The sequence below is a fragment of the Callithrix jacchus genome, chromosome 8 (assembly GCF_049354715.1).
Source record: "Callithrix jacchus isolate 240 chromosome 8, calJac240_pri, whole genome shotgun sequence".
NCBI lineage: Eukaryota > Metazoa > Chordata > Mammalia > Primates > Cebidae > Callithrix > Callithrix jacchus.
The window spans coordinates 35311996-35335152 of NC_133509.1; the positions used below are offsets into that span (position 1 = coordinate 35311996).

General features: G+C 39.3%; 1 protein-coding gene across 38 annotated transcripts in view; it reads left to right on the forward strand.

Annotated features, from left to right (window-relative positions):
* The window catches only part of SEMA6D (semaphorin 6D), a 591099-nt gene that overhangs the window by 515758 nt on the left and 52184 nt on the right, over window positions 1-23157 (forward strand). For 10 of the 38 annotated variants that reach the window (XM_009005387.5, XM_035259578.3, XM_035259583.3 and 7 more), the window contains exon 1: window positions 18384-18694. The exons of 15 other annotated variants lie outside the window; for them this stretch is intronic. The gene's annotated coding sequence lies outside the window, so the exon portion shown is untranslated. Of the gene's footprint in view, window positions 1-17985; window positions 18203-18383; window positions 18695-18970; window positions 19797-23157 lie in introns of those variants that run through there. 13 more of the 38 variants (XM_078334171.1, XM_078334180.1, XM_078334187.1 and 10 more) reach the window with 2 other exon arrangements.

The following is a 23157-nucleotide window of genomic DNA, read 5'->3' on the forward strand; positions in this document are numbered from 1 at the left end:
GCTAAATGAGGAATGGTCAAAAAAGGATGAAAAGCAGGCTGTTTTAGATGTTCTGCCACTCTGTGGACATAAGTAACCAATGAGATGACGAGAAAAGGGCCAGTATAAGCTTAGGTATTATTTAACAGACAAAATGATCAAATTTTCCAATGGCAAGAGCAAAATTTTATAAATGCTTTTTGCTGCTACTGCAAAACCTCTGGCAATAAAAATAAAACTCTCTGAAGACTTCTTCAAGGCATGGCTTCTGGGCTACTAACATCTTCCTACCAGGGAAAACTTCTCAAGAGGGAAATGAAAAATATGTTGCTAGAGATGGGACCTAAAAATGTGAATCTACTAAATGAGAAACATTCATAAACTTGATTATTCCCTTCCTGCCAGGAAATCACCTGTTACTTTTTCTCTTCTTCCATTTATTTCACTGATGTAGCTAATTCACATATATGAAGTAGAAATATATGGCAGATAGGAATCTAGTCTGTTTTGCTAAACCCAGGACAGGCATAACTAATTAATGATAATATTCTTTTCCCATGAGTTCTGCTACAGCCACAGCATCTTTGTCAATGCAGCATCCCATGCAGTCACTGTCAGAGTTGCCACAATATACCATACTTACTTGCCTCCCATGAACTAGAGATCAAACTAGATTCCTAGACAGTGTGATTTTCCAGGCACTGTCATAACCTACCACCCCCCGCAAGGAGTAGCTATAACATTCTCCATTGTATAATTCAATAAACAAATTTAAGATGGCTGTGAGAGCAGAGGCAGGCAAAGGAAAGTGCCTGATTTTAAAAAGAAGGAGAACATGAAAGTAGAATATTCCTAAGTTGCTTTCCTGTCTTAATTGTCAGTAAAATTTATTGAGCACCTACTCTATACCCAGTCTAATAAAGACAAGAAGGGTGAACCTATGCCAGCTTTTTAAAGGCCTTTATTTTACTTTTTCTTGTATTCAGTACTACTCAGTGAGAACCTATATTTCACTTCAAATTAACCTTCAGACAATCATAGGATTTAGGTCAAAGAGCAAGATAACTAATTTATTGAAAGCCTACTATGTGCCAAGCACTGTGCAGAGTACTTTGTCTTTGTTATTTCATTTGTCTTTTACAATCCTATAAAGATTGATATTATCCCTATTTTATACATGAGAAAATTAAAACTCATCAAATTAAAGTAACTTTTCTGAGGTCAAACAGCCATTAAGGAGTGAAGTTTGGCTTTACTTGTCTCTATGCAGTGCATTTCCACCACATCAAATCACCTCTAAGAAAGACCTTAGACATTTGTCATTTTGTTTAATTAACATATTAGCAAAGCAAATCTGGAAAACATAAGCTACCAGCAACAGACAGAGGATAGTGGTTGTCCTTCTGTGTCATGCCTAAGCATATACCTAAACTGCCCTCCTGCATTTCACATCAATTCCATTGCAAAGGATGGGGAATATTGGTGGCAGAAAAGAAAACAAAGGAAAAGCAAGAAAGAAAAAAAAAGCAAGCTACTCAGGAGGTTGAGGTGGGAGGATTGCTTGAGCCTAGGACTTCAAGGTTACAATGACCTATGATGAAACCATTGCACTCCAGCCTGGGTGACAAAGCAAGATCCTTTCTCAAATAAATAAATAGTAAATAAATAATTAAAAATTTTGATTCTAAAGTTTATATGGAAAGGCAACAGACTCATAATAGCCTATTGAAGGAGAAAGTATAGGCCAGGTACATGGCATGCACCTGTAGTCCCTGTTATTAGGGAAGCAGATACAGGAGAATCACTTGAGCACAGGGTTTTGAGGCCAGCCTGGGTAACATAGCAAGGTCACATATCATTTTTTAAAAGTATAGTATTGGCAAAAGAATAGATAAATAGGTCAGCATAATGGAATGGAGAGCCCAGATGTTTGACAAAAAGCAAATACAATACAATGGAGAAAAGACAGCTATTTCAACAAATTTTACTGGAACAACTGGATACTCACATGCAAAAAACATTCATCTAGACAGAGACCTTATACCCTTCACAAAAAGTAACCTAAAATGGGTCACAGATCTAAATGTAAAACTATAAAATTTCTATAAGATAACATAGGAAAAAGTCTAGATGACCTTGGGCTTGGAAGTGACATTTTCGATGCAACACCAAAGGCACAATCCATGAAAAAAGGAAGTGATAAGCTAGAATTTGTTACAATCTAAAAGTTTTGCTCTATGAACAGCACAGTCAAGAGAATAAAAAGATAAACCAAGGATTGGGAAAATATATTTCCAAAAGACCATATCTGATAAAGGACTGTTGTCCAAAATTTATAAAGAACTCTTAAAACTCAATAATAAGAAAACAACCCGATTAAAAAATAGGCCAAATATCCCTTCTGTATGTGAAATCTAAAAATGTTGAACTCACAGAAGTAGAGAGTAGAATGGTGGTTACCAGGAACTGAGAGCAGGGGTGGGGTGGGTAGATGTTGGCAAAAGGATACAAAATTTCACTTAGGAGGAATTAATTCAAGATATTTGTTGTACAACATGGTGACTATAGTTAATAACAATGAATTATATTCTTGCAAATTGCTAAAAAGGTAGATTTTAAGTTTTCTCACACCTGAAAAAGCAGTAATTACATGAGTTAACCCATATATTAATTAGCTCAATTTAACCATCTGCAATGTATACATATTTTAAAATAAATATTCACAATTTGTATTTATCCACTTAAATAAATAAAGTTAAAATTAAAAAGACTTTTGGTCCAGAAAGAAAGTCAAAGTAGAAATATGTAATGTAGCATAGCAAAAATTTCTTTATATGGTATTAGAGAAGCTGCTTTCATGATGATATATCTCCTTCCTTGGCTAATGGTATGAAAAGCAGGAAGCCTAGCTCTGGCATCCCATTACCTGGTTCTTCAGACACAATACTGCTTTTAAGAGTGAAGTTCAGACACACTTCCCTGGGGAATGAGGGAGACCTAGGGAAGCTGTACCCTCTCACTCACCCTTACTGTGAACACATCCTCAGCACTGCTTGTTTGCTGGTTCTACGGTAGAAAGAAAAAGTGGCCTTCAGGTCAAACCTAGCTCAGAAGTGTTTCCTGTACTCAACATTTTTCTTCTTCTTTTTAGCCAAATTTTTAGTCAGAAATTTATATTAGCTTTAGTTCTTCTTGCTTATAGGAACAATTTTCCCAGTGATTTTTACCTTCAGTTATACTTGGCTGATGGATGCCTCTGACACAGCATTAATGTCTCTACCTCATTTCTTGCTCCTCAAAAAAGAAAAAGGCCAAAAACCTTAACAAACACCTCACCAAAGAAGACATACAGATGGCAAATAAATGTATGAAAAGATGCCCTACATCATATGTCACCAAAGAAATGCAAAGTAAGCAGCAGGTTACTGTCACACACCTATTAGAATGGCCAAAATTCAGAACACTGACAAGAAATGCTGGAGAGGATGTGTAGCAGCAGGAACTTTTCATGCATTGCTGAGGCAAATGCAAAATGGTACAGCCACTTTGGAAAACAGTTTGGTATTTTCTTACAAAACTGAACATGTGCTTACCATACAATCCAAAAATCACACATCTTAGTATTTACAGAAAAGCTGAAAACTTATTTCCATGCAAAAACTTGTACATGGATATTTATACAGCTTTGTTCATAATGGCCAAAAGTTGGAAGCAACCAGTAGGTGAATGGATAAATAAACTATAATACATTCAGACCATGGAATATTGTTCAATATTAGAATGAAGTGAGCTAGCAATCTATGAAAAGATGTGAGGAACTTAAATGTATATTATTAAGTGAAAGAAGCCAATATAAACAGGCTATGTACTATATGACTCCAACTATGACATTCTAGAAAAGGCAAAACAGTGAAAAGAGGGAAAAAGAAAGGGATGAGTAATCCAAACATAGAAGTTTTTTTTAGAGCAGAGAAACTGCTCTGTATGATACTGTAATAGTGGATACATGTCATTATGCATTTATCCAAACTCCTAGAATGTACAGCACAAATGGTGAACTGTAATGTAAATGCAATATGTGTTTATACAAAATAATAGATGGAAAGATTTTGTACATAGCTCTGTGTGAAAATGAATTTATTAAGAGCAAAAATATGCTTATTTCAAATCTCCACATACAGCTTTTTCAAAAAGACACAGTCTATTGAAAGAACCCTCCAAAAGAATTTCTATAATCTATAGCAGGTGTACATGTTGTTAATCAAGTGTTTAATGTTTACTCTAGCCAGCCCATTAATTTTAGATCACTGCAATATATGGCATGGATGAAATTATATTTTTATAGGCTATACATTCATTTTATTGTACTTTGGGGCCTTTTGTAAAAATCAATAAAAACATTTTCATGCTTTTTTCTAAGACATGAAATACAAGTTCACTATATAAATGTAAAGGTGCACTTTTGCATAAATTTATGACATAGGATCTAACTGTGATTTATATCACAGTATCAATAACAACATATTTTGTCCAATATGCAAACTTTCATCGGCATCACTATTTCTGTGGGAAAAAAAATGAAAGGAACCCACCTCACAGCAACCCACTTTGTGACAATTTTCAGAAACTCCCGCAGAGAAAAATGATGACTGTGAAAAATGGTTCATGTTCTTTGAATTTGCATTTATATAAAGGAACGTGGAAAATTAACATGATTATATAGATAATTGTGGCAAAAGAAACCACAAAAAACAACCTGTAATATCCAAATCAATAATGGAGATAAAAATTATGGTTAGGTCCAATACTGAGCAATGGCCTAGTTCTCCCTCTTTTTCTGGGGAAGGGGAGATGGGGAGGTTCAGTTGTGTGTTTTTACCATCCAATGTTGAAATACCTTAAAAAGTTTTACAAGGTTTCAGATTTTCTTAATAAAGATTAAGTTGTCTGCTAATAAAATTAATTACTCTCAATGAAAGAACAAACTTCTCATAGTACATGAGGGTATGTAAAAGAAGGAAATTATCTGTTTCAAAAACCTAGGGATTTTTAGGGTTTTGATATATAGCTTTATATAGTTTATGTTACACAGATACATATGTGCTCATATACACAGCCTTCATTTTGCTTTTGTTTTGCAAAAATTGAATCACATGAAGTAAGTTTTTCTATAGCGTATTTATATCTCCCGATATAGAGTGGATGTCTTTCCTTTTCTTTTTTAAATTTTTTGTAGAGACAAGGTCTTAGTGAGTTGCCAAAGCTGGCCTCAAACTCTTGAGCTCAAGCAATCCTCCCCGCTTAGCCTCCCAAAGTTCTGGGATTACAGTCGTGAGCCACCATCTCCAGCCTACAGTGGATATCCTTCTAAGCATACGATGTTAATAAATACCATCACTTCATATTTTTTAAATATTTCGTGTAGTTTTAATGTATACCATCACTTTAAATAGTGAGTTTTTGCTGCCAATCTTAGAATATAAATGCTAATTCGTATTTTGAGGCCAGGAGTAGCAGCTAATGCCTGTAATCCCAGCACTTTGGGAGGTCCAAGTGAGCAGATTACTTGAGCCCAGGAGTTTGAGACCAGCCTGGACAACATGGCCAAACTCATCTTTACAAAAAATTAGCTGGATGTGGTCCCATGCACCTGTAGTCCCAGCTGTGCAGGAGGCTCATGTGGCAGGACTGATTGAGCCCAGGAGCTCGAGGCTGCAGTGAGCCATGGAGCCATGATCATGCCACCATACTCCAGCCTGGGCAACAGAGCCAGACCCTGTCTCAAAAACAAACAAAAAAAACTTCTCTTACTGCATTGGTTAACATCTTCAGTGGTAAATAATATTAGGAATTGATGACTGATATCCATGGCTCTTATTTTCTTTAAAAAAGGATTCTTCTATTTTACCAGTAAAAACTGTTGGATTTTGAAATGAGAGCTTTACATTTTGAACATAGCAAAAATTTATCCTATTCTAATTTTGTATAAGAGCTATAATCAAGATGTACTTATAGCTTTTTAACAATGTACTGTAATAGTATAAATTCATTCACTTTTCTGGTAAGCGTCTTTGTGTTACCACTCAAGCCATCCATTCAATAAATATGCATTTAGCCAAGCATTGTCCTAAGCACTCCAGATAAATGTAAGGCTCATGCTTTCCAGCACTGCTGAAGGCAATCACTTTTACTCTGAAGCACCTATGGGACACAGCACAACAGTGGGTCAGGAGATCAGTGGTAAAGGGAGAGAGAAGGACACTAGAGGGGCTTATTGTAATGGAGAAGGAAGGGAGGCAGGCATGGCAGAGATCATTTAACAAAGCACCCCCAAGTGACTCTGATATTGTCACCAAATTGGACACTGGGGTTTGTGGTAATATCTAACTTTAATTTAGGGTTTTACAGTTTTACTTTATAAAACGTACACAATGTTTTTACCAACATTATTTACCCCTAAAAATAAACTTTATGTTAAACATTATCTCAACATGACTGAAGAGGAAAATGACGGTTGTAAATGTTTAGAGCCAAGCTAAGCAAAAACCAAAACTTGTGATCTTTGTACTTACCCTTGTAAAATAATTGAATAAGTGTAATACATGACTTAATAATTTTTATAATTTTTGGCAGTGGGACCTAGAATTCATTCTTCCCTGATTTTTACCCAATCTCTCTCATTTTCTTCTTCAACCAGAGAATTACCTCTTAATCTCATCACAACAGGCCTTTCCAACCTGTGCCTTCCCAATTCTTCTGAAGTTCAGGGATACCTAAGACCAGTCCCCCAGGAAATTCCCAGGTTCTTGACTCACATTGACTTGTGCTATCAAGAGGTTAAGACAGGAAGTGCTAACATCAGGGCCAATGTCTGTGCTGCAGTATGAAGAATTCTGGCTTTCTATCAAGCCCTCAAGGCTTAAGGCCATTACCAGAGAGCCAGAACCTTCACTGGATAGCCACACTCTTGTGGCCTCCAATCAAGGACAGCCTGCTCCTTCTCCAGAAGGAAGACTGCTTCAGTCCCAGAGTCCTATTCCTAACCCATCTCAGTTACAGAGCACATGTAAGAGGCTCTTTGGGCAAAGGATGTTGTATTTTTCTGCCTCTTTGCAACTTAAGGAATATGAGAGGAAGAAAAGTGGTAGAGGGAATTCAGGAGGCCAGATCGGGAATTCAGTCTCTGCTGAAAATTGCCCCAGATCTTACTACTAAAGTGGGATCTTGAGAGCTCTCTGGCATATTAAATATTCATTAAAAGCCAAACACTACTTTCTCAACATTTGACTAAATAATAGAAGTATAGATTTGTCCCATCTTTTCTCTTGGATTGCTCAGCTATACATAGCACTAAATTACAGTTTTAATGAAGTCAGTTTAAAAGATGAGGAAAAAAATCCTTTGTAGTTTATTCCTGCCTTTCATTTTCTCTTAATTCAATCATAAACTAAAGAGATTCATAAAATGTTTATGAAGGGTAATAAAGTGATATTTTTAATACAAAGGTTGCTTATGTAATTAAGCATACATTCTATGACATTCTGTGTAAGTCGAAATGGTTTGCATGACATTAACAAATACTTATGTCTATCTTATTTCTCTCTGCATTAATGACAAATCATAAAACAGAAAGAAAAGAAAAGTAAGTTCCTGCCAATGCAAGTACCTACAGTTCGCAAATTGAAACCGCAGCTGCTGCTAAAGACTTTATCTTTTTCTTGGAAATGTTCCATTAAATTTAATTAGATTTCTCATTTGCTTTCCTTTTCACTCTGTCTCTTGACCTCTCTCTCTCTCTTTCTCTCTATTTTTTTCTCTCTCTCCTCTAGATATATTGAGAGAACACTATATGAGTTGCTTAGAAATGACCCACATAATATGAATGAAGAAACAAATCACCATAAGAAAGAAGCAAATGGCCATTTTGTAATCCTATCACTATGACATGATAAATTGTCTTGAACGTACTGCTGCCTCAAAGCACCCTAACCATTAAATAATATCATGATACTGACAATATCCATACTCACTTTTCATAAGCTTTCCTTTTCTAAATAAAATGGAAAACTCTTCTTAAATAATTACAATTACATCCTATATATTTCAGGGGGGCTTTTTGTAAAGAGAATTGGAAGTGATCTAATCTCTTATTGTTATAGCATTTTGTCATCTGGCTGTCAAGATATGATTCTTTTTCCTCTGAAATATCCACTCTCTGTAATGTTTCATGTTAGCATTTCAAATCAAGTAAAATGACATGTTCATGTTGTCCAAGAAAATTGAAAGAAGCTACTAAAATGTATTTCCCTAGGTTCATTTACACTTTAGCAGCATATCTTGATGATCAGGGGCTAAGATGCCTAAGTTAAATGGCATGGTAATGGTTAAGTAAATTGGTTTGGGTAATTTTTCAACCTCATCTACACCACACTGAGACCAAAGTTCTCTTAAAATTTCCGAAATAATGATTTCATATAGTTTCATTAAAAGTTTTAAAAGTATGAGTATTTTCTATAAAAGCGTCAGGCTGAAAAGAATTCACTAAACAGTCAGCTCAAAAAGATAGTAGATAAAATATGATGAATTGCCAGGTCTGCATTTCCTGTGTTTGCAAGTCATTAGTAAGAGTGCATGATTTCCAAGTTGGAGGACTGAGTCTAGCTAGGAGTGTGAAGGATGGAGGGTTTCTTACGCTGGTTTTCCTGAGCACATGCGCCGTCAGAAGGTAGATAGGCTAACCTGCACACTAGATAAAAACTGGATTTCCTCTTATGTTTTTATATGTATGCGGCTCATGTAGATTTTGGTATTTTTCTGGAAGATATAAGTTTCCCTGTCTATTGAGGAAACTGTGTAATAATTTCCATTTTTCTGCTAGGCATCACCTCATGGACACCATGCCAACCCTTTAAACTCCATTTACCCAGAACCATATGCAATTATCCCCCCATTAACTTTTTCCACCTCATGTTTCTCTTATCATAATTCAATTTATCTTAAATTTGGCCAGACTAAGAAACTTGGAAAAATATCCCACATCCCCTTCCTGGACACTCAAACATCTACCAACTCTGTTGTGTCTTCTGGTATATGTTCCTACTTTTCTACTGAATCTGCCTCCATTAAAGTCATCTTCTGTCCTGACCACTACACTAGCATTCTTACATCTTACCCCTACACTAGCATTCGTACCATTCGCTTCTCCAAGCTGTACCTCCTCTGGCTTGAGAGCTGTCTCTCCATCAAAAACATTGCAATTATTTTTTCCTTAAAAATCTGTCTTCTAAACACATGAGGAAATCATTCAAGCTTCAGCATATGCCAGTTAAGGAACTTTGTACAATGATCTCATCCTGTCTTTTCGGTCATGTCTCTTATTTCTTGCCTCCAAGAACAGCAGTCATGGCCCCAGTGTACTATGCCCTGACACCCTCCCCGATTCTGCTGTCCCCTCTGCCTAAACTACTTTCTTTAGAGTTTCTACCTGGAGACACTTGTCTTCCAGTGTGACTCAGCTTATAGGACCTCGCGTCATGAAGCTGCAGTGTTATGCATTTCCCCTTGTCCTATGCATCCAAAGTACTTTTTCTCTACCTCTGGGTTTAAAATTTATAGTATTCTACTACATGTGATGTAAACTCTTTGCACATCTGTCTCTTCAGTCAGGTTGCCAGTTCTCTCACTTATTATTCCATCCATCAAAATCTCCTGGGTTCCTGTCTCAGACTCTAATTCTAGACAGTAGTGATACAAAGACCTAGTTCCCTCTCTCAGGGAGCTCCATTTAGTAAGTAATAAAACATGTTAATAAGGTTACATGGTGAGATAAGTGTAATAAGGAAGTCCAAAGGGCAGAGAATAGGGAGACAGTGTGATAAGCACCAGACTTCGATTCAGAAGACCCAAGTTCAAGGTCTGGCTCTGCTGTGTAACTGGGTTATCTTTATAATAAGCAGATTTCCCAGTTGCAGCTTTCTCATTTGCAAAAGGAGCACCCCTATCACACAGTGCTCTATAAGGACCAAAATAAAATTAAGTAGTGAATTTTCATTTGTGCCACCAGAGCCACCCTTAATCCTTTTCTCCCTACTCCCTAGAGGTTGACCATTAAGGGCTGCATCATTGGGCCTCCTTGCCCTTTGCCTTCAAGTGAGGTTGAACCAGTGAAAAGTACTGGCAGGGGATCAGAAAGAGGGAAGAGAGTGGGTGGTGATATTTATTTCCCCATCCCCTTCCTACATGTCACCCCAGGATGAGACAGTCCCTTGACTGAAGGGCACAGCTCCTGCAAGTGGGTCCTCTCTATATAGTCTTCACATCACCAGGTTCTGCTGAAGCAATTAGCTCCTTCATCTGACTCCTTAGGACCTAAGGGTGGTAAAGGCCCCAGAGTAACTGGCCACTATGATCTCCCTATTCTCTACCCACACCTTAATAAACAGTCCCGTTATTAAAGGCTCCTTAAATTACCAAAGTCAAGTGTGCCATCTGTTCCCTGCCACGACTCTAAATGATAAAACTGCTTTTGAAATTTTAAGTTGCTGTCTAAATGCAAGGTATTTCTCATTTATCTCTGCATAGTGCTTTACACAAAGCAGATTGCTGCTATTAATAACAAATGGTGAAATGAATATATGCAAGAATGAATGAGTGAATGATCCTACCCCCTTCCACTTTAGGTACAGTCTTATCCTGGGGATATATCCTTGTCACCTTGATTAGATTTTGTAATGCCCTGATTTGATTTGGGAGGTCCCCTTTTCCCTTGGAACTCACTTTCTCTTAGACTGTCTGCAGAAATGTCAGCCCTTGTATATTTCTAGTGGTTTAACTTTAAAGAGCTAACTTTGTTTCCAATTTCTAGAAATATCCCCCTTCTACAGGCTGCACATTTACTTTATATAAAAAATAGTTACTTATTTGTTTATTCATATTTTTTCTTCTTCATGAAAACTGGCAAAAAAAAAAAGTCAAAAGCAAGCAAATTGATTGTTCCTTTACTACATGGGAACCAAGATCATATTTAGGGAGTTGGTAGCCAAGACTGCGGTAGTGTTTTCAAAGCACAATGAATAAACATTAGGCAAATAAATTCCTCTACTGCCCCCTTTTACAGGCAAAAGCCTAGCCAATGAATGGCCAATTGGATAGTCTGACCAAAAGATCTAAACAAAATAAATCACAGAATTCAGTAGCTTGATATTTATGAGGAACCGAAATAGTGGCTGGTTGATTGGCTTTTTATATTAAATTATTTCCACCAATTATAAATGATCCCTGTCTCCTGTATCCTCACCTATCTCAATGATATAGGACATAACCATTTCTTCTTTTTTTAATATGACAGTTACTGAGGTTGATAGCTTACAAATGAAAATTACAAATTGACCCCTGGAAATTGTCTTTAGAAAACAAACTTTTGAGTAAACATATTTAATAGTATGCCTTGGAACTGAGTAGGTATTATTCATTAGCAAATAATTGCATAACTGGAATTCTTAATTAAAATTTGTGATGAGAAATGAATCTGCTTATTTTATAATTATGATCCAGAAATTCAGAACATACTGTGGTAGTTTATGAACACAATTCCAAAGATTTTAATGCAGCAAACGAATTTATAAAGCCTTAAACAGAAAGTCTTGGAGGAAAAATACACACATACACACATACAAACACACACAATGTGTGCAATGATACAGCGGCAATAAGATTTGAAAAGCCAACCATCAAATACAACTATAACAAAAATATTCAAGTTTAATGGGTGTGTGATATTGTTAAAAACCTCTAATCATTCCTCTGGATCTTTTTGGATTTTCCAGAAAAGCTCTCAGCCAAACAGGTTTTCATTTTAGCTGTGTAAGTGAAACACAAAGCCAGAGGATGGCAAAGTCTGTGAGGTTCCTGTTTTAAGCATTACTTAAACATATAAACTTGAAGTGATCTTTTCAGCATATATCACAATTCAAACTTCTAAAAGCCACCAAGGAACATACCCTAGCACTGGTCAAATGAATCAGATAATGTTTTAATCTAACTTGGTTTCTGGAGCCAACCTACTAAGAAAGTTTGTTGTAAAAAGTTATAGACCTGAATTATTTTTACACGCTGACTGGCAATTGATGATAGGTTCAAAGGCCAGAGGGGTTTAGGAACCAGAACTTGGGCAGTTCACTCTGTAGAACCAAACAAACAAAAGTTAGACAAACTAAGTTTCTCTTGAGCCTCTTTCTAGAACATAAATGAAACCTCCATATCTGGGACTGGTAGAGGGAGCACTTATTGCCACTTCACAACAGTTCAGGCGGGCATTTGAGACTTTAAACAACCCCTGTTATTAAAGCTGTATTCTAATAGTCTTTGCTTTTGCTTTTTTTTTTTTGAGATGGAGTCTTACTCTGTCACCCAGGCTAGAATGCAGTGGAGCCACCTTGGCTCACTGCAACCTCCACCTCCTGGGTTCAAGCGATTCTCCTGCCTCAGCCTCCCAAGGAGCTGGGATGACAGGCAGGTGCCACCATGCCCAGCTAAGGTGTGTGTGTGTACGTGTGTGTATTTTTAGTAGAGACAGGGTTTCACCATATTGTCCCAGCTAGTCTTGAACTCCTGACCTTGTGATCCACCTCCCACTTTTGATTTTTATCCCAGAACATCAGCTTCTTCCTGTCCTCCAAACACATACCACCCTTCACTCCATCTTAGCGGTGTAATTTTAATAACCTCAATATATTCGATGTTAATAAAATGTCCATAATAGTAAACATACTATCTGAGAAGGCAAACAGGAAAGAAAATATTGTTTTCACTGAGTGCCTTTTATTTGGAAAGATGGAAGAAATTACCCAGAATTCTATTCTCTTTCCCTTAACCAGTAGGTGGCACTAGTGGCTTCTGGCAATGAATCACTTCTCTGTACCTATAATGTAGGGGTTTCTGTGTATAAAACAATCAATGATTAAGATTTGAGGGAGGGTGAGGAGGGTGTAAACATACGGCCCTAAACATTAATTGAAACATTTACAGCTTAACCAAAGAGGTTTATTTTAATATAAATTTGCATGGTGTGAAAAAAGTCTTATTATCATTTACAAGTGATTCAGAGAAGTTCAATGGATAGAATGTATATAATGTGTAGAGGTTTAAACTATGCTATGAATCCTATCGCAGAGGTCCTTAAAGTGAATCTTATGTGACAAGCAAAAACTATAAAAAAGTTGACATTGAAGCACACATTTACTTGTAGCCTAGCTTTGAATATCTGATTATTATGGGTTTTTAATTTTTTTATTTCCTGTGTTATCCAAGACATAGTTTTAAAAACTTGTGTTCATATCATTTTTCATAGAATGGTATACTAGAAAGAAAAATAGGCTTGAGGGGCAAACAAACCTGGATGAGAATCTAGGCTACCACCTACTAGGGCAGAAAACCTTAACAAGATAGTTATTTAATCGAAGCCTAGGTTTCCTTGTTTATAATGATGCCTGTCTCAAAGGGCTGTGTTGAGAATTCATACTATTGTTTCTGGCCAGGATCTGGGATGAAATAGGTATCCAGTCAGTTCCTTCTTCCTTTGTTGGTTTGAATTTTAAGGTTGGCTGAAGCAAATAAAATAGTAATAATAATAAGATTAGGTAGGGAGGTTTGTTTTTTATAAACCAAGTTTGAAGTATATGTTTTAAAAAGTAAATAAACTGTTTTAATTCTTTACCACTTTTAATTAATTTCATTATCTTTCTCCTTTGTTAAGACATTCTAACATTTAATAGGTATTATTCAGCTCCAATCTTCAAGGTCAGAGGGTTGGTTATTGTAAATTTGTAGAGAGAAGTCTGTCAGGAATCTGGAGTCTCGGCTTCCTTTTTGTTGGGATGTAAGCTGGCATTCCAGTGTCCTAAGTATTCCTTTTCAAAGTACAGATAAGCACAATTAAGTGACTGTCTGAGTTGCCCGCTTTTTGTATGACCCACCCTTCAGAAAGTTCATTTTGCTTGTTTGTTCAAAATATCTTTGATAAAAGATATCTCTTGTCTGTTTGCAAAAGAGCTCGTGTTATTAAAGGCTGTTTGCTGTTCATCTTTCTTATGGAAATAACAGTATTTTTTTAAAGCCTGATTCTTATTTGGTTTGGGCACTCAGTGTCCTTCCACACAGTGACACCTACAGAGTCATTAGCAAAATTAGGTAAGTAACTGATGTATGAGCTTCGTAAATGCACGGTGTAGTCCCTTTACTCAGAGTGTCTAGCAAAAATTATTCATGCTGAGGTAGTAATCAAAATGACTTTAAAAAGCACATTTTTATCATTCTAAACATACGCAGTGCCATGGTGGTATATTATGTAGTGCATAATAGTAGAAATGAATTATGTCAGTAAAATCTCGAGGCTTAAGATTTACTGTGATAAATATTTTTCATTAAAGTGAAATATCTTGGCAGAGTCACTTTCATATGCAGACTGTTGACACAAGGAGGCCAGCTGTGCCTATGCAGATGCCGAGATTTGGGTCTATATTATTAATGATTTATCATGTCATGGAGAGCGTAGATTAGTTTTGAAAGCAATCCCTTGCCACAAAAGCACTTTCTATAATGTGCGAACGCAAGGAATACTATATGTGCATTCCAAATTAAAGTAATCACAGAAGCTGCAGCAACCTTTGAAATTTCAATACCTCTTTTTATTTTGAAACATGAAACTCTACATCTTAAATTTTATTATTCATTAAAATTCATACAAAGTGTTATTTCATATCAACTGGATAGTGAGTAGTGTGTGTATCAGAACTAACAGACATATACACATAGATAAGAAAATGAAGGAGATGGAATGGAACAAAACTTTATTGCAAACCTATTGTGTAGCACACTTTTGCCCTTAATCTCACATTTAATGTGAGATTGGATTAAGTTTTGAATTCATTTCTGCAGGATTCCAAGATTCTGCTGCCTTCAAAGAATCTATACAAGCATTGTTCAATATTTATTCAGTGCTTGCTTTGTTCCAGGTCATATGCTAAACACTTTACATGCATTATCACATTCTGTTTTTATAAAATCCATTTGAATATTATTATCACCATATGTGTTTTCCAGATGAGAAGACTGAAGCATGTGTGGCTAAATAAGTTATCCCAAGTCAGGAGTCTAGTGAGAGGAGGAGGCTGGATTTCAATCCAGACTGTCTAATATTCCAAAGACTTCATTACTAACTATTGCTATTAACTATGTCCTCACTACTAACTACTATTACAACTAAATATGGGGTAGAATTCAACTCCTTCTTGCTTATTTAGGCAAGTCACTTAAACTCTCTAAGCTTCCATTTTCTCATCTATAAAATGATAATAATGATAATACTTACCTTGTAGCATTGTTGCTATTTAATATTTATAAAATGCTTAGAACAGAGTTTGTGTATTAAGTACTGATGTTTTGTTTAATAACTGTAACAGTTAAGAAGTTGTACATTCTGATAACTGATTAACTTTTATTAACAATTACACACACACATTTTCTGTAATTTTCAGATGACTGTTATGCTTCAAACTAAATTGTAAACAAAATGACTACTTTCCACTGATGGGAAATGTATGTAGATAAGGTTAAAGTATAATCCTAACCATGTAAAGTGTTGGGCCGTTTACAATTCCTTTCTGGTGAAAACAGTCAATTATCTCCATTCATCCATACATTCTTTCTTTTACTCATTTAACAAACATTCTCATGCCAGTACTTTGCTGAGTCCTGGGGACAGAGAGTGAATATATGGAGAAGCATCCAATCTAAAGCTGATGATACCTCTGGGAGCACATAAGGGAGTGTGAGAAAGTTGTAGATTCCATTATTAGATCTGTTTAAAAAGTATTTATTGAGCATCCATTAAATGCTGGGCACTGTCGTAGGAACTGGGACTGTCTAGATAAATAAAGATTTTTGCTATTAAGAAGTGTCGAGTGGGGAAGACATACTAAATCCATCATTTCCCTTCCATCTGCTTAATTGTGTAAGTGAACTGGTTAGGGGAGTACAGAAGAGAAGCACTGATGCCCATTGCAGGGGCTAGTAGGATGAGGCAAGTTTTGACATTTAAGTAAATTGTTGGCTAGAAGTCAAGAAAAGCAGAAATTAAACCACATGCCAATATGGGGATGGAGTACCCAGAAAGCAGAGACACCATGAAACAGTGTGGCACAGGAGTGAACTGCAAGTTTCTGGGTTATGCTAGCATCTAAAGCAGAAGGTAGAGAGAGGAGGGATTGGGCTGGAGAAGTAGGCAATGCTAAAAGGTTAAAAGTGTGTAAAATCAACTGATGAGACCAAATGCTAATAAACCACAACAGTGGGAGCTGCATAAAGAGTGAGCAGTTTTCCTTAGACTTCTTTCCACTGAAATCCACATAAAAGCAGTGTGGTTTTCCTATCAAGATTCTTGGAACCAGGGAAATGATAAATGCTTAGAAATAATATTTTGGTCTTGACCAAAAGGTAAAGGATACCATTCTTACGATGCCGCAGTGAAGAGCCTACTCCCCTACCTCTCATCCCCAACAGACCAAATAAAGGGATTGAATCCGAGGTCTTCACTGATACTTAGACTGAAAACATGTCTAATCCATGGCTTGAAATGACCTACCAGCATATCCTTCTGCAACCTAAAAGTTTCTTTTTTCCTGGATTTAGGAACTCAGCCTAGGGCAAATTGTACTCTTCGGGTAACAGTCTGTAAAGCTGGCTGCTGTGGAATTTTAGAAAGGAATTTAGGAATCTCCAGAATTGATTTTTTTTTTCTTCTTTTTGCTGCTACTGCAGACACAGGACAACTCAAGAGTTTTCTGTCTCCAGGTGGGTGGCAATTTGATTCCTAATCAAGCCAATGGCCACCGCCCTGCAATTTTTATGCAGTGCACAGTATCCTCTGCCTGCAGTGGGGCTTGCTCCCTTGATGGAGAAAATACAGAACAACTGGACGCCGGGAAACAGGCAGAGCTTTCTGGGTCAGAAGTTGGCTGGGGAAGGGCCCTGACTGCCAAGTAACTTGCAATGATGTCAGAGCCCAGCACAACCAGAAAACACCAACTAGCCAGCCAACAAAAGACCTAATAACAACAGGAAAAAATCACAGAGCTGTGTTGCCAAAGCTGTTCTTTCCGCCCCCTACTCTTTTCTTCTAATAGGAAGAACAGCAGGAAAGAGTCTGTATTTTAGAAGACTCCTCATCCTCCTCTCCCGTTCTTTCTTTGGGTAACAGACTTAACTAGTGAAGAAACAGTTCTCCGGATGAGTCTTGAAGCAATTGCTTGGGGTGTCTTTTTTGAGTTCCTTTTCAAGGCTGTCCTTGGAAGTTTCAGAAACAACGAGGACCAGAGTATTTTTCCTAAATGTAAACATGTAACTGTGTTTGGGAGAAAGCAGGAACCATTGAGGAAAGGAAGTCTTTTCTGCACCCCTCTCTTCTCTCTTTCACGGTAATTAACCATACTCAAATGAAAATTAAAAGTTTGGCGGAAAAAGCTCCCTTCTTTCTTTTTCTTTAAACAGGGGCACCATGGTTCATTCTATCCATTTATAGCCTTCAGTGATCCATAATTCAACTGGAAATTAATAAAACACAGCCCGTTCTTGGAAATGAAGTTTGAATTAAAATGCTCTTGTTTTGGAATATGTGACTTTTTTTTTCCCTTTCATTTGTGACAGTCAATTTTAAATGATGTCACTTCAAGGACATTTTCATTTCTCCCACAACATATTACACGAAACACTTGCCTGTAAAACCGGCTCATTAGCCTGCAAAATTATACTGTACAGAATGGCTTTCATTCAAAGTAGAAATGGGATTTTTAGTAGGCAATTTCTGTATTTTATAAAGATAAAGCAATGTTTGATTGCTTCTTCCCAGCTGTTTTGCTTAGCGGTTATAAAGAGAAATGGGGGGGGGTGTTGGTAATGTGGGGGCGGGCTTGTAAAGATGTACTTAAAAAATAAATCTTACACTAGAAAACTACGGCAGAACTTCACGGAACAACTGCGCCTGCAGCTCTCCTGGGCTGCAGTGATTTGTCCTCTGGGTGTCTGGAGGAAAGCTCTGAAAGAAGTGAGGGAGAGAAAAAAAGAGGGAAAGAGGGAGGTAATCGAAAAGGTTGCTTTGCAGGCTGTAGCACCCACCGCGAGCTGGATGACTGAGGCTCTGGGAGTTGCTGGAAGGACCAGCTCTTCAGAGGTGGGGAGAGGGAGGGTGCACAGCAGAGCGCCGGAGAGGAGGGACGGAGGCCACTGAGGGGTCAGCGGGGCTGCGGCGCCAGGGTGGGGGCCTCCAGGCGGCGCTGGCCACGGCGCACCCGCGAGAGCGAGCGCGCCTGGCTGCCCGCGCCTCCTGCTGTCGGTGCCTGGGGGCGGGACCCGCTCCAGGAGCTGCCGAGTGCGTGGAGGGAGCCAGGCTCCGGCTCCCCTGATGGATTGACTTGGAGATGGATCGAATTACACCATTTGCCGTGCAGTGGTTTGTTTTGCTTCTGCTCTGTCCCGCTGCTGCTGCTGCTGCTGCTGCAAGGGGTGGTGGCGAGTTTCAGGATTCTATCAGGGAAGCCAAGACCTAAGGAGACAGAGGGATATCTATTTTTACAATATTTTTCTTTATTTTCTTTCTTCCTTGCGCGTGGCAAGCTTTTTTTTTTTTCTTTTTCTTTTTTCTTACCAGCCTCCCCTCAATGAGGTAAGACTATTTTCAACAATTTGCTAATGCTGTTGGCGCCCGGTTGGGGGTCGGAACCTGAGAGCCCGTATCGCTACGTGTGTGTGTGTGTGTGTGTGTGTGTGTGTGTGTGTTGCCACTGGACGGTTGATTTCTTTTCCAAGCTGCTCTGCGTGCCGTGCAAGGGACGCGCAAAGGGCTGGAGAGGTTTGGCGGACGCGTCAAAACTGGCAAAGCTGGCGGCTTAGGGGGAGGGGCAAGGGGACTTGGAGGCCCTCCTCCACTGTGCACCCCCTTGGAAGAAAAAGCGGAGGGGCAGTGAGTAAAAGTTTCTTGCCAGGCAGAGCCAGCTCAGCGTCCCCCACTCAGTTTAAGGGAGCAGGGTAGCTTCGGTGCGGGGCACGGCGTCTCCAGCCTGCCGGAGGGAGCCGAGCCAAGGCCGAAGGAGCCGGCTGCGGACTTAGCCGCCCCCTTCCGCCCGTCGGCCCCAGAGCGGACGCTGGGACTGCCGGGGTCGGGCAGCTCTGGGCCGGCTAGGAGCGGGAGGGCGAGCATTCGCCTGCGTTCTGAAGAAGGGCGCAGCGCCACAGCCAAGGCCGGAGCAGCCCCTCGCGAGCACAGGATACCTGTCATTGAGCCCCCGGATTGCCCGGCGTCCGGGTAGCGCCTGCCGGCGAGGGGCGGGGGCTCGGGTGACTTGGCCACCCCCATCCTCGGCCCCGGAGGCCCCTGGCAAAGGCTCCGGCTGAGAGGGCGGCCACTTCCCACCGTCCCTCTCCCCCTGCTGGAGGGTTCCTGGGCCCGGAGCTGCCCACCGCCCATCCCACCTCCCACCCGGCACCCGGTGTCTCTTCCTGGCCGCTCTCCTCAGCAACTTTCCGGGCTTTGTTCCCCGGCTGGAAATGCTTCACGGAAGCGTCTTGGACAGGGTCTCCGCCAGGCGGCAAGAGCTCGGCGCTGAGATGTGTTACGTTCTCATCTCCCCATCAATTATGGATGGAAACAAATAAGGAAGAGTCAATTTTGCATGAGCCCCGTCTCCGGCGGTGAGAGGCGTCCTGCAGCCGGGAGTGAGCCGCGGCTCGCGCCGGCAGCCGCTGGTAGGGGCTCCGTGAGGAGGAAGGTAGGGAAACTTTTATTTCCCGTGTTGACAGCAGCGGTGTTTGTCCCTGGTCTGCAGAAACAGAGACACCAGCAGCCTTCCTTGGGTAATTTAGAAGGGCTTGAAGCTTCCTCTGTCATGTGTAATTCTTAGATTGAAATGAAAGGTCATAAAGGACTTGGAAGTGTGGATAAGAATTGGGTTTGAAATATTTGTGCTCAGTCCACTGTTGGGACCATTGATGTCAGGTGATTGTTTAAATCCTGAACTTGTTAAAAGGCGAAATGTTAGGGTGCTGGCGGGGCTGCGGTGTGTGGGCGCCACTGAAGTCCCGGTATGAGTCGCAGCGTTAGAGGAACTTAGGGCAGTACTCCCGGTTTTGGGGTGACCAGTCGGTAACTGGTGTTCCAGCATGCCGAGCTCTCAGCGCCGTCAGCTGGGTGATCTCACACAGAAGGCGCAGCACATCATGATTACAGATACATAGACTTTGTAAACAGTCATTGGACCTTATGTCTGCCACTACAGCGGGGGCTTTCCCTTAAAAATAACAGTAGTGTTTCCTATTACTTGGAGTGAAAGGGTAATGAGTAGGATGATTTTTCCCTAAAACTCGTGGCCACTAAGAATTTTAAGTCTATAGTAAAGATTGTGGGTGCTTTTTAAGGTTGCCCTTCCCCCTACTTGATATTTGGGGTCCATTAAGTGGATTCTTTTGTTTATTCCAAAGCTGAAGTCCCAGGGAGAGGTTTCACGTTTTTCTAAAATGACTTGATCTCTGTCCCTTAGAATAGGAAAAATTCTTGTTTGAAGAACATTTTCAAGGTTTCTTCCTTGTAGTTTTAAGAAATCTCATCTCAGACTGCTCAAGGGAAGGATTTTACTATCCTTTGGTGGCTTAAAACAATAGGTTTTGATGCTGGTTTATTCAGGTTGTTATAAAATAAATATCTCACTCTTTAAGGTGTCTAACTCAGGAAATTAAGTTGTGTGTAGTCATGTTTAATGTAGTGAGTGACAGGCATATTCTGGCAAGCTGGCAGATATTATACAAACATTTACTCTGGCTTAGGTAAATAGAAATTGCCAGATAAGCTCTGAGATTTGGGTCTATATTACCATGACCTAAACATCTAGAGATAAATAAACCATAGCTCAGTCATAGCTGAGTTTTGTTTTTTATAGTTACTGTCTGTGCTTTGTTTAGTTTAGGTCTCTAGAATGTGCTTCCAGAAAGACAGTTAAATAGATAACCCTAAGGCTTCCAAAATGTGTTGTTGAGCAGACTGTTTTCTTCCATTGGCACATTTTGTTAGATTAACAACCAGCAAGTATTTCTTACTGCAACCTACAGAATATTCCTACCTGGCCTTATTTCTAGTAGGGATGGTATATAAATAACCTTTTTTTTTTCTTTTTGAGGAACATTGCTGTGATTCAGGAGAGTATGCCAGAAATATTGTGACTTCTTCATCACCGATAGCTGGTTATCTTGAGTATGATTTAGATTGTGGGCATTCTGCCCTCTTCCTCTTCTTTCTCTCTTTTTTTTTCTTTTGGTGCCCTCTAATAGCACCATCTGGTTATGTCTCCCCTGGTTTGATGGGTTGATGGATTTGAAAGATGGCCGTTAGTCCTTAGAGTGAGGACAACTTACAAATCCTGAAGACTTCAATTCCCTTGCTTACTGCATGCACAGGAAGCCTCTGTCCAGTAACTGTGACTGGGGTAAGCAGGCCCCTACATCAATGTCGTGGTTTCTATTGCTTGAAAGGCCACAAGTAAGTAAACAGGAATCAGAGCCTTGATTCACAAACATGGCCATAATTGCTACAGACTTATTGAAACTGGAGAAGTTCTTCACTTCTTGCTGCTCCATCATAATAAACCTTGGTAATTAGCTTAGTCATTGTTCTTGCATGTGAGTTTCACTAAGATACAAAGAGTGAAAAATGCATCTGAAATAAGGTCATTTTTCACCCTTTTGATGTATTTTATGCAGAGTTAAGAGCCTGGCTGAATGCCTAACCATTAGTAGTGTAACCATAGGAGGTGAACTCTTTCCTTGGCATATTGCAGGATAAAATACTGTCTTTTATTTTAATTAATAGACTTTCAGCCTGCCTATTCTAGATGCGTTTCTAGAGGAAGCAAGTAGCAGTTGGGGTATGCCAGCCAGTCAGTATTTATTGAATATTTGTCATTTACAAGGAGCTGTGCTAGCCAGTGTTCCAACACCAGGTGAGCCAGATATGTTTCTCTGTATTTCCAACTTCAGCAAAAATAAAAAGAAGTAAAGGATGGAAAAACAGACCTTTTGACAAGAAATGTAGATATGCTCCTTTCTTTAGAAGTGAATTATTTTATCCTAGAGATTTTAAAGCAAGACTATCCATACCAGATATTTGCAGTGGTGCAGCCTACCTGCCTTTAACACTAGTGAATGATTCAACGTACTATTAGTGTAATTCACGCATTGAATCTGTCCTTAGAGTGAGAGAGATCTCACTTTCTGTGGCTCATGTGAATGGACACTTAGTGTTAATATCTAGCAAAGCTAGTGTCTTAGGTTGCCGCTGATTTTGTGAACAGCTGCCAACTTCCAACTGAAAAAAAAAAAGTGTTTTGATTTATTCCCATGACACATAGAGAGAATAAAAATCACATAACTATTTTAAACATACCATGACACTTTCCAGTTGAGGTGGCTAGAGGAGTTTTCCTCCTCAGACCCTGACAACACTGGCAGTGCCGCTGATAATTGAAGCTGCCTGCATTTCTCCCAACAGGAAAACTACTAAACGTTCTTACTTTGAAAAACAACCGTTTATGTAACCAAGAGCGATGAAATCAGTGGTCCACACAGATACCACATGAGGTGTACTTATTTCTCAAACTTTCCTTTTCTATTAAGCTTTTGTTAACTCACCCAGATTAGCATTTTAACAACCCTGAAGTGAACTTCTGCCATTCTCTCTACTTGGACACAGTATGTAGATCATCCATCATCCTGTCCTTGGCTACAACAGGCTCTGGCTCCATCACCATTTGGAGCTACACGGAATCCATCCGACTGTGAACAGCACAGCTGGCTACAGCAATTTTTTCTTCCACACCACTGGCAGTATTGTGTGGCTGTGGTAACTAAAGTTAACACCCAGAACGGGATGTTTCCATTGTTTGACAACCTGTCCCAGGCCCCTCATCCAGTTCTGGGGTCACACCTGCTGAAAGGCCTTGCCACCTTGCAATGGCATGTTCCATTTAAAAGGGGCCTTGCCCCAACCTTATACCACCACAGGAAAGACTCTTGAGGCTTGGTAAGATCAAACCACCAGAACCACAGCACTAAAAGGAGCCATTCAGATCCCACCCATCTTAC